The sequence below is a fragment of the Phaenicophaeus curvirostris genome, chromosome 13 (genome assembly GCF_032191515.1).
Source record: "Phaenicophaeus curvirostris isolate KB17595 chromosome 13, BPBGC_Pcur_1.0, whole genome shotgun sequence".
Taxonomy (NCBI): Eukaryota; Metazoa; Chordata; class Aves; order Cuculiformes; family Cuculidae; genus Phaenicophaeus; species Phaenicophaeus curvirostris.
In genome coordinates this window covers 10,986,821-11,004,258 of record NC_091404.1, presented here as the reverse complement: position 1 = coordinate 11,004,258, position 17,438 = coordinate 10,986,821, and positions in this window count along the sequence as shown.

Here is a 17,438-nt window from a genome sequence, read left to right as displayed (position 1 = left end):
GCTGAGTTCCATTTGATTAGTGAGACAAAATCATTTACACATTTGCATTACTTAAAAATGCTTCGTGTCAGTTTCAAACCAGTACAGATTGGTAAGCAGTAGACTTATGAGCCAAGAATCTGGCCAATAAAGTCATAATCTGTCTTGCAAATCAGTAAATTCCTATTCCTTAGGATTTATTTTGGCTTGCAAATCCATCTACATTTTACCACTTAATTATATCTAGACTAAGTAGCAATTTCCTCGTGCTACATGTCAAGGTGTATATATTCCAGGTTGTATTTCATAATGCAGCTTCTTAAGGTGACCTCTTTTCTGCATGAATGTTGGTTCTGACCTTCTTTTTGTTGAACTCAGTTCATTACATATTCTCTCTTGCTTGCTTCTACACTCTCTAGGGAATACTCTCATTTCAGTGCACAAGAGGTTTCACTGCTAATGAAAATCCCTAAGCATCACAATTAAAATTAACTCTGCTGTGCTCAGTCTGTGCAAAAGAACAGTATAGATTGCAGTTAATAATCTAGATCTCATCAGAAACAACTTGAGTTATTTATTTCCATGTCAATTCAGTGTCATTTACATGCATATAATAAACTTATATCTAAAGGGTTAAACAAAATTAACTGGAGTGTTGCTTTCGTCTCTCTGAAACCACGGACACCTGTTCCCATATAAATTAGTAAAGATACTGCTCCAAAATAAGTTGTTCCAGTGTTCCTTTCTTCAGATAAATGGAGATCAACTAAAGCATTTTGCATACGTTTAGGAAGGAAAAGTATTCTGCATGTACATGCCAAAACAAGGAATTTGTTGGTTAAATAATGTCCATAGGCTTGGGTGAGTGAATGCAACAGAATGCAGCATTCATATCTGAATGATTAACAAAAAGAATTCTCTGAAAGATTTACTTTGGTTTCAGGCAGACATTTTTAGGCTGAGAATGTACATCTCCCTTTAAAGACTGATCAGAGTTTTATCATCAAATGGTAAAGTGGTGCCCCAAAGACATCAACAGCCTGACGCAGGTTCCTAGTATATGTAGTAGCTTTGTCATGGAAAGCAGCAAACAATTCAGGTTTAAATGAGAAAGTAGGATGTTTATGGTAATTTTTCACAAATAAGGGAGACAGGAATTTTCTACAATGCAAAGGCAGATCTTCTGGCATGAATTCACAACTACATCTCTTCTGGTCAGCTTTTCTTATTGTGCTCTCCAGTGGAAAGGATTCAAGCTGTGCTGAGTTTAAGCAGAATCTTTTATGCGTTCATTTGTGATTTATAATAAACTTAGGTCTCTGGGGAAGCATCAGAGCAAAGAAATAATCTGAAGAAAATAAAATCTAAAAGCTTTAAAATTAATTTTATTTTTCAAATATCTGTATGAGGATAAATGAATAAAAGGACCATGATGTTCAATTGCTAATGTCCTATTCCTGTGCAGTGTAAGATCTTCTAAATAAAATGCATCACATCAGTGAAAAACCCAAACACCTATTTCATTAAAAAATGTTGCATCATAGAAGGCAGGAAACAGCCTCCCGAAAGTGCTCTATAATGCACACAAAGTGCTTTTACTTATTTAAATTCAATTTGAAGTTTAAGCATTGTAAAATCACCAACCTATATTTTTCTTATTGGCATAATTTATGAAGTAGAATCTCTGGAATTGCAGTTGTTTGCTTAGTTTCCATTTTCTCCCTTATTCTTACTGAAATAATCATGTTCACCACTCACTAGCAGAAGGAAAAAAATGAACTCTTCTTCCATAGCAGCTTACAAAGTGTATTCAACTCAGATTTCCTACGCATTAATACCTCTTATTTGTTCGAAACATTTTCTGTGTATAAAAGTGGTCATACTCAAAATTATCTAAGTTTTGAGTAATCGAATGCAATATCTTCTAATGCCATCAGAACTGCAATGCAATAAAATGTAAAAAGGTGCTGTCACTAGCTGATTCAGTTGAATTTTTCATATCAAATTTTAACCCCAGAGAGTATGAACTGTGTCATACCACTGTCTCCCATTCTTATAAATTAGCGAGCGTGATTCAGACCTAGCAGGAACCTCAGAGGCTGTAGCTTGGGATATCTCTCCAGAGAGCAAATCAAGTGTCAGAGTGCATCTTTATGTTAGAGTGAAGCAACTATAGCTTAACCATAGTGAACGTGCATATAACTACATGGTTTGAAACTCAGAATTACGCTGCTATAACCACACCGACATTGATGGGATCCATGGGCAGAACTAAGCCATTAAATATAGGATGTGTAAACATCACCAACTGCATTTTTACAAAGCATTATTTGAGCGTATTATGAAGGTGTGTGGAGTGGTAAGAGAACCATTGCAGAACTGGAGTCACTGTTACAGTCTTAACATTTGCAGTAACCTTTACTCATATAAATCTTTGGAATGATTGGAAGATCTTTGGCAAGTGGGAAGCAGCGTACCAGATATTGAACCTTTCTGGGCTGCAGAGATAATGAAATACCTTTGAGGACACAGGCCTACAAGACGCAGAGCTGGAGAAGAGTACAGTTAATAGAGCAGATTTTATTCTTTGTAACACAAAGATTGTCATCTTAGAAGAGGATATTACAGACCTTGATTGCTCTAGTATTCCCAGAATAGCCTGAGCTTCTGTGGTAAAATTGCAACTGTAGATAAAGCAACATGAGCTTAGATTTGTGCTTTACTGTTTCTATGAAAGCACAATACCTAACCACTAAGGCAACTGCCAGACTAACAGAAAAACATCACTGATGTATAACAGCAGAGGATTGGTAGAGAAGACCTATATAATCTCCAGAATCCAGTTCTTAGTCTAAGAAATGATTAATAATAACACTACTGTGGTAGAAGTATCTCTTTAAAGACAAGGTTGCTGAAACCTTTGGCAGCTGAAGAGTAGAGTGGTTTGTAAGACAGATAGGGTAGTCAGAGTCTGGCAAAAGGATCTTTCCTCACCCTATTGGCTTTGGAGTAGTCTACAGGCTGGAAGAGCTTTTTTATATTACTTCTAGAAATGGTAGCGAAGTAATTAAGTGTGAATGAGTTACTGCGTAAGTTGTGGTGGATTCCTCATATAGATGTATAAAAATTACTTAATGACTTGAAACAGCATAGAATCTTCCAGCCTGTAAATACAAGGTCTCCCCTCTCTTTGCTTTTCATGCAATTTCTTTCTTTTGTTTTGTGATTGTAGTCCTAGAAAGTTAGTCCCAGGTAAAAGAGCAAAAAAAACTACCTAAAGAAGTATGCTCACAGTTCAGCTTTGACTGCAATCATATTGCACAAAACCTTATTGTGATAAACTACTTAAAAATGCACGCTTTCATTTGCTCCCTATATAGTGAGCAACAGGCTGGATATTTCTTCAGCTTGACCATCAGCAGTCATTTAGTCATTTCAAATTAATTTTACCCTTGTAAGACCATTACTGTGAAATGACTGATAAGATGATTATTCTGTGACACATGGACAGTAAAAACGGTTCATATATTCTTTGTTATTTACAGTAAAATATAAATGAACAACAGAAAAGCAGAAGGCAGAAGGAGGAAAATGTACAAGTGTATATGATGAGAGCAGAATAAAGTAATACATTGCACAAGGTCTTCATTACATTCCAAATGTGAACAAAATGAAAAATTACATGTTGACATTTAGTACAACATCCAGAGAGAATATGCCACAAACAACCAGTAATTATTTCTAAAACACCCCTGTGAATAGGTTTTCTTTTTAGCGATACAAAATGAGACACACGGCTCAATAGACCCAAACTACTGCTATAGGCATATTTAACTTATTTTAAGGTCTTATGACAAATAAATAAAATAATAGGGAACACTTACAACCCAGAGAAGTGAAGCACAAATGCCAAAAGTTATTTACTTGTTTGTTCAAACTGAGACTCATTCATCTGTAGTCTGGCATATTCCATGATTGATTTTCAGATGTTAAGAGCTGCTATTCTCCTGGAGCAAAGATCCACATTCTTCTTCTGGACATTATGTTAGACACTCAGATCTGGAAACTGCTAAAGCCCTTCCTTTAAATTATATCTGCCCCATAGCGTATGTAAATATTTACTTTATATAGACTGAAATGTTTACCCATATCCTAAGATATTCTTTTATGGTCTTTCTGTTTTAATTTCAGGCATTAAGTTTATTCTTAATTAACTTAACTAAACTATTTAAACATAAGCCAGTGGGTTTAGCTCTTATGTGTGACGACAGTAAGATGGTGAAAAAAAGCCCAGAGTGTGATAAACCAGGAGTATACATCTGCCCTTCACATCAGATGGCAACTATTCACTGACTTTTTCTTAGTTTTTCTCTGAGTTGCCTCCAGCTGCACAATTTATTTCATGCTGGTTTCATTCCAAAGACCTATCATGAATAAGTACCAGGCACCTGAGAATTCATGGGGAGGTGTGCTTACAAGATGTCTTCCTTTTTTTTTTTTTTATGGAAATCTCAACACTTATTGGTGTTTGGGTCAGTATTTCTAAAGTTTGTCAACTTTTCTGAATTAGACTTAGGAGTTTATTTTCTGTCTTCAAAATGAACAATGAAATATTACTAGTGCAGATGTTAAGGAATTTTCAGGCTTTTTTCCCTGCATGTTCTATGACTAAGTTCAGAATCTCTGCGTAAGTGTAAATTTAGTCAGTAACAGTTAAGAATTAGTCAGTCTCTATGTCATTGCTTTCTCCCTCACTGGGAAGCCAACCTCTAAGGCACTGAACATCTGCTGTCATGTAGCAGAATGGCAATGCTGGTGTCAGAGTGTAACACTGGTGCTGGAATTAGGGATAACTATATTCTCGTTTAGCATATGGCAACATGTGTTCTCATCAGTCATTTATCTGCTAACATGTGCCTGCATCTGAATCTTGATGAGAGAGAGTGAGAGAGTGATGAGTGAAAGCCTGCCCTTGGATACATACAGTTCTCTGGAATCATCACATACAAGGTTAAAGAAAGATCAGTTGAAATGAGATGCTCTCAAAAGTCCGCATTGCATATTTTTTTATGAATTTCTACAAGTAGCTGGAAATCTTCTAACGTTTGTAACTGTGATTTTCTACAGACAATTCCTACAGGTTCTGCCATCATAAAGGGCATTTTCAGCTTACTAGTAGCAAGCAGGATTATGTCCTTAAAACATTAACTAGAAATCATCTCCAATCGAATGAATTGTGTATTTTCAAAAAAACCACTAGATTTTATGTTAATAGTGGAAATGGAATAGTGTTCTTTCACTGGTAATGACTTAAATCTGTTTAGAAGCTGATGAACAGATTCATTTTATGGATAATTGTCCCACATTTATGAGAAATAAGATGATGGAAAAAATCAGAAACATGATCTTCAAACAGTTTGGCTGAGATGTTATAACTGAAAAATAAATATGAGATAGTCATAAAGTCAAAATGATTCACTATGACAACACTAAAGTCTCTTCACATTGCTTTGATTTTTCCTTTCAAGATTGAACAGCATGTACAGTTTTGTGTATTTCCATAAATCTGTGTTGTTTAAGTTGTTATATAAAGATTAACCACAGTTCAATTCACTGCATCTCAGTGGAGCTCATGTTTGGGAACTCTGCATGGTAGGCGTTAAATTGCAAGAACTGTGGAACTGATCCAAAACTTGAAAAGACCTGTAAACTTTATTTGATTACAGTGGTTCTTTTTACAATCAGGATACAGGGTTGAGTAAATGTTGATAGACCTGATATAAGACCTACACAGCTGTGGCAAGATCTAGTCCTAAGAGAGCAACCCAGCTTCTGCAGAATTGATAGCAAGCTTTCAATCACAATTCATTATTTCTGGATTGGATGCTAAACTGTCTCCAAGTGACTGTATATTAAGTTCTACAGGGACTTTTTATCTCAGAAAAAGCCATATTTGCACAGGTAATTTGGAAAATCCAGTTCAACTGTTGTGTGAAAGATAAGCCCAGTGGGAATATAAAAAAAAATTATATATATATATATAAAACTTCTTGCAAGATAGTTTTTCAGCTACTATTTGACGGAGGAATACACCAAGTTACCTACTTTCCTTTTGATCACGGGCTCTATTTCCACATTAAATTTAAATCAATTACTATTTCTATGTACATACCCCGTAACACTGAAGTTTTCTACTATTCTGATGCTTAATGCTTACATTAGTCTGCTCTGTTTAAATTGCACTTTTGGATTTTTAATCAGGAATTGAATTTACACTAAAAATGAAAAAGCAAAATAACAAGGGTCTCTCAGCTCCAGGAGATTCCTGAGACTATCTGGATATCTTCATGAGATATCAGTACTATTTTGTATTAGAAAATTACTTCTAGTTCCCTGAAACAAACATTTTATTAAGGATTATATTAAACAATCATATTAAGGATTTTTTTTACATTTCTAATGGGAATTCTGATGTTTCAGAAGATTATTTCCCACAGAGGAGTTATCGAGTAAAATCCAAGTAATTAGTCTGAATAGACTTAGGGCAGCAAAGATCTGTACAAAAATGTTCACAGCAAGATGATACCTTAGGGAATGAAGTCCTCACATATGTTTTCTTGGTGGCAGCTCCAGTAAAGAACCTCTTCTGGCTTCAGCATCTTTCCTGTGACTCCTCAGCAGTGCTGGTACAACACATGAGGCTTGGCGATGAATCATCAGGAAGCTGACCTGAGTTGGTAATGACCCACCATTTTGTTTTTAATTACCTTTGTCCCTCAAACACTTTTGTCTAAGATAAATAAGAGGCGGAATAGAGATAAGAATTGGTATTTAGTGAAGTAGGATGTAGGGAAGGACAGCTGCATGTGTTGAAAATAAAGTCCTTAGTATAAATGAGTAGGTTGAGTTTTGCATTTTTTTCTGTTTGTTTATCACATAGTTATCCACCTTCCTTTCAAAAGCATTTTTAAGCAAATTAGGCTTTCTTGTGTCAGTTCTACAGCACAAAGAGTGGTTGCGATTAGTAGCTGGAGTAAACATGTTACAAGTAAAGGTGGCTGCTGGAGGCCAGAGTGCCTTTGTCTGATCTTGTGCAGCTGTGCTCTGTTGGCAAAGAGTAAGTTGAGCTGCATAGAGAGCAGATTGTAGAAACTGTCTTTAACATAGGAGAGCATTTTAAGTTAGCCAAGTCTTTCAGTGCTGCCAGAACAGGAAATCCTATTCCCACTTGTTCATTCCAGTCATACCTTTCTTTACACAAGTGCCATACGTAGTAAGGCAAAAAACCCCAAACCACAAAGCCCTCCCTGCAAAAAAGCAACTAAGTCTGGGTCCTCTTCTTTATTTATTTTGCCAGGTGAGTTGTAACTGAGATCAGTTCCCAGAGCAACCAGAAGAACATTTCTTCTGGCTAAAGTAAAAGGATGGATTTGTTGGTATATTGAAGGCTTTCAGCAGCTTCATTAGCTTACAACAGCTTTCAATGCTCAAGGAACCGTGATTGCAATTCTCAAGGAAAGATTGGCAACTTGCTTTAAAACTAGGAGCCAAAGAGAAAAGTGGCTACCTTACCCTTGATGTTGGTCTCACTATAGAGTTTGTATTTGTAAATCAATACTACATAGCATAGTACATGCATTGCTAAGCCCACAAAGAAGATATAGGAGTGCACTCTCTCTGCAAAGCACTGAGCTTTGTGCAACTTCCATTAACACTGAGTTAAAAATATAGCCCAAAGCATGAATCCAGGAAAAATACAAGATGTGGAGAATAAAAGACATAGTTCAGTCTATCTTTTTTCTGGACACCTGCAGTTTCATGACTCTTTCCTAGCTTATTTGTGTTTACCTGACTTTATATCACACTCAGCTGCTTTTCTTGACTATCCATTGATGCTGCCTCTGGGGCAGATTTTTCCTGGCTGTGTTGGAAGAGGACAGAGTCTGTGCAACATCAGGATATGGTTGCTGTTCCTGCATTTCCCCATGACTGTTTTCAGTATTCACTCCTTGAAATTAAGGATCCATTAAAGGAATGAGTGCTATATGAGGGCATGTCTCCAATTCATATCCTTCTATCAGGTAAAAGGAAGACACTGAAAACAAAATAGATTACCTGTTTTCTTGGTCCTCACATTTATCGCTTAGTCATCTGCCATTTAAGAATGTTAATTTGATGGGGCAACTAGTCAGTTCCAGTGGTACATTTCCAGCTTCTCCCATCTCATTATATTCCTGTATGGGGAAAAGAGTCAAATTCTTTTCCTACAATTATTTATTTCAAAAAAGAACATTCTTGCCTTGGCTCAGACTTTGTATGAGAAGTTTCAGTGCCATGTGAGTTCTTTATGCCTGAGCTATAAGCCAAGGCAGGGAAGGAAGGACTTTTGTAATAGAAATGATCACACACCATGTTAATTGTATCAGCATGAACTGTGGCACTACAATAAAGGTTGTTTTAATTTGACTAAAAATGAATAGATTGCTGTGAATCAATGCCAATCTAATAAGGGTCTTTTTGTAAAACCTACTGATAAGATGGAGTGACATTGTTCTGAACTGTGCCTCCTGGGGATCACATTTCAAAAGAACTTAATGCTGACTTTTATAAATATTTGATGAGTGGTACTTACAGAAATACCAGAGAGTGGAGAGGCACTGGAACAGGTTGCCCAGAGAAGTTGTGGATACCCCAACCCTGGAGGTGTTCAAGGCCAGGTTGGATGGCACCTTGGGCAGCCTGATCTAGTGGGACATGTCCCTGCCCATCACAGGGAGGTTGGAACTAGATAATGATTAAGGTCCCTTTGAACTCAAATTATTCTATGATTCCTTGATTCTATGATATAGAAACACCCACCTCCCAATTTTTACACATTTTAATATGCTGTAGCCAGAGAATTCTGCTCCTAAATGCTTTAGTCCAAAAGAGATTGAACTCCTTCTGGGTAGAGTTGTGTGCTCTTAACTCCTATTGTCTGTTCAGAACGTTGACGGTACTTAGCAGTTCATAGAATTTGGTCCATGAGCACAGAAAAAGATGCAAATAGATTGCAAAACCAACAGTATTTGTCATTTGCTGTTTTGAAAGAAAAAAACGAAGTAAAAGGAACTGATATGTATAAAGGTATCAGTTTGAATTAATAACGACAGCATTAGAAAGAATTTTGACTTTCACTTGAAGATTTTAACCGGTCTCTAACTGGTAGAGTTCAGACAAAGAGCTATGTGAGTTGTCTGATTTTTTCCCCCTCTGTTGTTACAGTTTTCTATTTTCTTTTGAAGGACCCAGTACTAACAATGTAGATTTCTTTTATCTTCCGCCCTGCTACCCTCCCGCCAAAGCCTCAGTCATGCTGAGTCACACTATCAAGAAGAAAAAATAACTCTCTGTGATTTAGCTGACCAAATATGTCAGAAATCATGAGAAACGACTAGTCCTGTAGTAAATGGTCAAATAAAAGGAAAGACTAGTAAGAAAATTATATACCTAGACTAAATGGCAAACTCTTACTGATAGTAAATGCATTTGTGGAACTTAGGAATGGCTTATGAATGATTCATAAACACAACGGTGATAGATTTTGCAGCAAATAGAATCAGCAGCAAATACTTTGAAAAATCTTGAAAATACAATGTATGAAATTCTCAGACTAATCACTTGACTGAGGCTCTATGGTTTAAATTAGTAATCACAAAATTCAGACAATTGTATTCATCTGAATTCCCTTGACCTAACTGTAGATTTATTATCTGCGCAGTGAGCAGGATACTAAGGACTTTCTTCTCTTCCCTTTGGCTTTAGAAACATTCCGTTGTTTTGTGCAGATATTTTGTCATTTCAGAAGAATAAAAGGTGTACGAAAATGCAGCCAAATTTAAATTCAGTTATGATTTAGCTCAGTAAAGATGGGATTATGTTTCATTTTAAATTAATATGTTTATTTGCATTTGTAATGTCCTTCAATGACAGATTAAATGACTGAGGGTCTATGACACCATTATCCTAAAATTTTATAGAGACAATGACTAAAACATTCATACTGGTTTTAGCCTTCTTAAGGAGGAATATACATTCATAGTAGCACAAGTTCCTTCACACATTGAAGTATGCTAAAGATTTATATCTTATATAATTATATAATAATCTTATATTTCCTTATTAGCGATCGCTGAAGCAGGGGCACACTAGGTTAGATTGACAACACTGGTTGTCTTTGGTATATGTACCAGGAGAGACTTATCACATCTTTCCTTTTAAAGCAAATTTCACGGGCTACTTAAAGCACATTGAGAAGGTTGGCAAATGTGATTGTCTACTCATCTAGGGAAGACACACAACACAGCTGTGTTCATAGAGGATCTTTCTAGGCTATGCAGCCTCTGAAAATGCTACATCAGCATTGAGTGAAGTAACTCTCTTGCTCTATTTCCATTAATTCTCCAGTCATGTTGAGAAGAAAAGAAAAATAAATTTGGAATTAATTTTCTATTTAAGTTAGTGTGATTTTCTGTAAAGAGCAGAGGTGGGTCTTTACCAAGGACTAACATGGGGGTTAAAAATGATAAGCAGATCTCGCAAGTAAGTGGAGAAGACTTGTTTTCTGCATGTGGCTACTGGAATTTGGATTGATATAATTTGCTACAAGTGTTCTTCCTGTTTTATCTTTAAAACTTAACTCTACCTTCAACTAAGCATATGTACTAGTGGTTATGGAGCTACAGTCAGTGACGTTCGTCCCAACAATTATGGAGTTATTTCACGTGTTTTCTAGCTACCTTGGAAGTACTGCATATAATGCTCCCTGCCTCCCTTCCTCTGGGAACATACTTGTCATTTCAGATCCCTGATGACTATTGCAGAGCACCGAGTTGTTGGGGAAGATAGTCGTAAAGTGTCAGCTCTTTCTTCATAATTAACTTATTTATTCTTTATCCATAATAGCAGCTCTTTTCAAACACTTCTCATTCATTGAGAAAGCTAAATCACTCACGGACAGATTATGCTGTATAGATTTTTAATTTTCTTCTGTAAATGTTGTAAGATGCTTGTCAACTACCACATTTGACTAAGACTTTGGGAATTAGATCAGCCACATTAAAGTAGGACAAAGTAATTTCAAAGTGAACTGTGAATATCATGTGCTGAGCAACTGAAAAAAAACTATGATAAGCTAAAATTGCTGTTTTCATAGTGATAGAATCATCCATGATTTCTTTCCTTGAAAAGCTGCATAATGCATTTCCAGTCAAATTTGGTACAAAATAGTACTTTGTAACTGTTAATGTGTAACAGAGAGTTTCATATAGGAGCCTGACCTTAACATCTGCATCTATTTTTACACTCCAGCTCTCAATTAATCCTGGTTTTGAGGGTATGTTCTTGTTGGTCTCTTTTAGGGGCCTCCTTCATATTCATGGTAAGAATTTAAACAAATGCATTACTGAGCATATGTGAAAGCCCATAAGAGCAAGAATATTTTTGTTTTAAATGTGAATACTATTAAAATTAACCACATATTAATGTTTTGCTGAATAAAGATAGATTTAACTGTTCTTTAAATATTTCCCTGAGTCAGTGATTTGCTTTGGTCCATTATAGATAAGGCCATCTGTGAGTATTAGATGTAAATCTGAAGTCTGAAAATCTTTGGAACAGAAGAGAAATGTGTTGTGGTTTTTAAGATTCAATGAGAAAACTTTAGAATAATGTTAATGTTGTTTGCAAAATAACTGCAGTAGCTATATATTCTATCTAGTCCAGATGGATAAAATCTCTAAGGGACATTTGTTTTTACGGCCTCTAGCTTATTATTTTAACGCCTAACTTTTATGAGGCAAATTCATTATTTTTAGCAGTCTTTTACTGTCTCTTAAATGCAGTTAAAGGCAAAAGAGGACCACAAATCTGTTATATTTAAAGCTACTGAACTACATTTCAACAATCACCATAGGCCTTGTATATTCATTAACTAAAAATTAGGGGAACTGTCTCTTGACCAAAGCTTTTTCCCTCTCTGAATAAAATTCAGACATTATATGCAAGGATTTGTCTCTCTTATTGACTCAGTGATGTTTGGTGATAATGTTCCATCAGACCCTGTTAAAATTAATGTAATTTGGTTTAGTGTTTAGCTCAATACATGCAACGTAGAGTAAGTATTATACATTTTAGAGTTGTTAAAAATGTGAATAAGGACACAGAACTGCAAGAATAGGAATTATGTGACCTCAGGAATTTACTGATCTCTTTTACTAATCCAAGACAGATTCAGCTTTATCTAAACGGTGTTTGACAGCCATTTGTCTAGCCTGTTTTTAAAAGAGCCTGGTGATGCGGAATACCCAGCTTCTCTCGACAGTTGTATTTTAGCACTTACGTCTCTTGCCATTCAGCATGTTCATAATGTGTAGGTTAAATCTTGTGGCAATTTAAATCCATTAGTTATTGTCCTGGAGAATGCATTAGGGCTTTCCTCTCTTTGCTAACCTTTTGAAGGCATCAGCTGCCATCTGAAGTCTGTCATTATTTCTGCTCTAGGTCTTCTCTCAGCTAAACAAAGCCAATACTTTCCACATTTCTTCACAGGTTTTGTTGGAAAAGGCAGTGATTCTTGCTCTTTTCTGGACTTTCTTCAGTTGGTCGGGACATACTGTTGTGCCCAAATCAGATGCAGAACTCCAGCTGAGCCACACCAATTTTAGAGAGATTTCAGGTATCTTACGTACATCATGCCTACACATACCTCCCAGTACGTTATGACACTGTGGTCCATTTTTTTTGTCCATTAATTCTCTGAACATCTTTTGTAGAACCATTTCTATTATTCTGTCTTTCTCTGTCTTGTAGCTTTGTGTCACTTCGTATTTAATGCCACTGAATTACGTATTATTTTTCTGATTTCACCACATCACTTCAATTTTCATCCCAGTACTCTAAAGTGCTTCCCATCTTTCCCAGCTTGTTATTATCTTCAAATTAAAATCGCTTTCTATTCCATCATCTAAATCATCAATAATGAATCTAACGGCCAGAATACAGGATGGATTTAGGATGGCAGAGTTCTGCTAATGGCAAACTTGTTCAAGTTGTTCATGGGATATAGTTTGCTTCTAAAATGATTCATCTATTCTACTTTTAACTTTATTATTTATTTGTGGAGCAGCAATGTTCAGTGTTCTGAGACCTGGCATGTCCTGAGATGTCCTGTGTCACACCAGACAAGAAGAAGGAAATGTTTTCATCTACCTAGAGCTTAGAGCTTGCTATTCCTAATAAATGTGGAATGGATCTTGGTGGTTTGGCAGTGTCAATACTGAGTGAAGAAACAGGAGGTACTGAACTGGTTTTCTTACGTCTGTTAATATGAGAAAGATACGAATCATTTGTGGACCAATTTGGTTGTGGTTTAACCAATCCACCATTCCATTGCCTACTTACACATGCTACTCAGATATTTTATGTCTTCTCTTAGATAACTGAAAGGATTTTTTTTTTTGTTTAGTAAATAATGTACATACTTACATTAAAATGCTGTTTTAAACAGATTTATACCACTTTCCGTTGAATAATATGAAGGGTTGGGGGCGTTTATATGTGTGTATAGAATTCTAACCAGTTCCTTTCATGTTGACCACAACTTTGACCCAAAATAATTTCATTTTCTGTTTGCCAAAAATTTAAAACCATACATTTTTTGAGATTTGAATCTTTCTGACCAAATCAAATTTCTCATGTTTGCCTCCTATAAAAATGTTCCTGTAAGCATAAAATGAAATGAAAACCATCAAAGTTTAATTGGATTTTACTTACTATAGGGAAAGATAATAGTCACAATTTTTTTTTACTATTCTATTAGTCTTTTTATCAAAATGTTGAGAGACTACAAATATTTTAGATTTTTATGAAAATTATGCAATCTAGGACATTTACATCCTTCTAAATAATCTAGACCATCATAATATCCACTGAGAACACTGAAAATACTTATAAATATATGTTTCTAGAGAGTTGTACAAAAATAATATTTCAGATACAGTTTTATTCATGCTGAAAAAAACACATTTAATCATTTTCTCACAAATGTTCAGAACTGAATACCACCAAAGCTGTTTCAGCAATTTGTTGTGAAACAGCATTAAATCTGAAAGCAAACGAATCTGAACCTAAGAAATCCTCTTAGGGAAATTTCTGTTTGGGTGGCAAAAAAAGTTTTTCATAAATTTACTTTATCATTCAAAAAAATTGCTTAGTTTTGCATCATTTGTAGTCCAATATAATTAGATCTTGAGTAATGTGAAACCAATTCTATTTGAAGAGCAGACAAAACCCAAATGTGACTGTAAATCAGAATATTGATGATTTCATGTTGATTAGATTAGAGACAGAGATGGCTTAAGGGACCATGCTGACACTACACCTTTCTGAAACTCTGCGGCATGCTAGGAGTAAAACCCCGTGCTTTTGTAACTACTGAAAGGTGGCCAATATGTGACATTTGCTTTCCGTTAATTATGGGAAAGTACAACGACATCCATAAACCAGACCGCCTGTAGCTTATGTAGATATCAGAAAAAGTCAGAGTAAAAGGGTCAGCTTTTCGTTCCCTGACGTCAGCACAGTGATCACTCTTTGCTGAGAACAGCACTGTGCAAAATGCTACTATTTATTTCATAGCAGCTCTGAGCCATCTAATCCTTAATCTCTGTCTTGATGATTTTTGTCACAAACTCTCAAAACCCAGAATAAATGTCAGAATATTTTTACATTTGCATTCTTGTGAAAATGTTTTCTCTGCATACTCATCTTAGATTTTGACATTAAATGTGCCTTGAGCATTTAGAGACATATCCAGACTGAATTTACTTGACAGCTGGATCATAAACGAAAGAGAATCTTGATCTTCTGCTACATAAACATGCTGATGGACTTTTGTTGATCACTATCAGCTTAATTCAGTGTTCCAAGCCACCTTTATGTACTATGCTGTGGAAGTCCTTTATAAAAAATCTATGAAAAGCAAGGATTCTTTTATACAGCATTTATAGGTTCATGGTCAAATATTAAGAATGAAGTGCAACCAATAAATAATATGATTACATTAAAGAACATTGCTTAAGTACTTATCATTCACTGGTATGATGCATTGTGAATTTGCAAGGCTGTTAAGGAAGAGGTTAGAGATGTGATAGATCTTTATTTCAGGAAGAGATAACAAACAAATACAGTGGAAATTTAATTACATGAACAGGATGATGCATTTTAAAAATTATTTTGGCAAAGTTCAGAGGAATGGGAAATGAACTGACTTATGTAAGCACAAAATTGATGGACCTACTCTAAGATTATATTAAGAAAGGATTCTTTGGGGGCATGTTTTGTTCTTTAGGGAATGAAAAAGACAATTAGAAAATATTTGAAGATATAGAGCTGAGTAGCCCTGGTAATCATTTGGACTCATTGAGAAATCCCAAGAATGGGCTCTGTGTAAAGTATAAAAGTTAGTTATCATCAACAGTTATTTAATCATAAGATTGGAAGACTTTAAAAGAGATTAAATGCTTCAAACAACTTAGTGAAATGTGAGTTGGTTTGGTATAAGCAGATTTTAGTAAATATTTAATGAAGCCATCATCTTAAATGATTAATATTTTCACAAACAGATGAATTTTTTTTTTAATGTTTGATGAAAGCATAGAGGAAACTAATGTCTGGGACTTGAAGCTAGCAAAAATGAAACAAAGAATTTCAAATAAAGAGAATGTATATAAGATAATATAATTAATTATTGGAATTATTTACATTTGCATTATTAGATAACTTTATTATAAACTGCATTCAATCACCTCTACCTGACATTCTAGAGGAAGGCTACCATTAATAAACTAATCTGAGGTTCCAAAGATTCTTGACACAGCAGGAAAAAATGAAATTTTCCTGGTGTTTATTCTTGATCCCTCCGTCATAGAAAGCTAGGACCTACACCATGTATTCTGAAAGATCATTTGTGCTTGCACAATAAATCTAACACAAAAAAATATCCCAAATTACATACATTTCTCTTGGCTGTTTGAATTATCTGGTATCAGATGTTCAGAGCTGCCAGATTCTGGAAATTCTGAACACAAATAAAAAAAATCTTCCCAGGCAAAATGACTATCTTTAGGTTGAAGGCAGACTTCTGAAAAGCAGTCTCTAGAAAGATCATGTTTTAATGTCATTAAATTTTGTGTAAAGCAGACTCATTGATCTAAAGTCTAATGGAGTTGAAGGGATGTTACTAGCACGGTAACAAAGCCCAGTTCACTCAACTGATGTTTGCCATTTCATAGGTTGAGCTGAGCAAGAGCTCACTAAGTGAAGCATTGATTTGTTGTGTTCATCTGATTTTGTTGTTCAGACTTCAATGTGTTCTGATAACTCTATGGAAACATTTTAAATTCTAGTAATGTGGAATCCAGCCATCCCAGTGCTATGTTTCAGCAGAGGCCCCTTCCAGCTTCTGTAATAATGGACACTGCTCAAAGAGGTCATTTCAAACAGGACCAAATCAATCTTTTATTATGCTGCTTAACTCGGCTTTTACGGTCCAGACCAAGTCTTTAATTTCTTGTAATTTTCTGTCAGCCTAGTGATATCTGCCCTTTGGGTTAGAAATGCAGGAAATCAATGTTTTCAGGTCAGTTTAAGGTCGCTTGTACTGCTGCAGCATCACAAGAGGACTGAGGATCTTTCACAATAATATCATAGCACCATTGCGCTTCCATTGGAGCAGGCTATTGAAAAGAACTTACAGATTGCTTGGTATATTCACTGCTGTTTTCATTTTCCTCTTCCTGACAGATTACTTGCTCTAGCACTTAATACAATATTCAGTATACCTTAATGCTGTGAAAACTCCAAGATTTCACAGACTTAGGTATTTAAGTATTTTATACATTTTTACTAAATGAACAAACTGCAAACAGCCTCTTATAAAGAGGCTTCTTCCAACATGACATTCGCAAGGTATGGCACTAGAGTCCAGTTTTACTTCTAAGTACAGGATTTTGTTGAAAGTATTTAAGTTACCACAATGAACCTTCTCACCTTGTAACTGGTTTTTTAATTCGAGCTTTATAAATGTGTACTGGTTTTGGCTGGCATAGGGTTCATTTTCTTCATAGTAACTTGTATGGTTCTGTGTTTCAATGCTGTAACTAAAGCAGCCTTGATAACACTCCCGTATTTTAGCTGTTGCTGTGCAGCGCTTACCCAGCTTCAAGGACTTTTCTTATTTTCACACCACCCCGCCAGTGAGAAGGCTGTGGGTGCACAAGGGGTAGGGAGCTGGCTCAGTCGACTACAGATGGACTAACGTGATATCCCAGACCATACGACATTTCAGCAGTAAAAGCTGGGGGAAGAAGGAGAAAGGGGTCATATTTGGAGTTACAGTGTTTGTCTTCCCAAGTGACTGT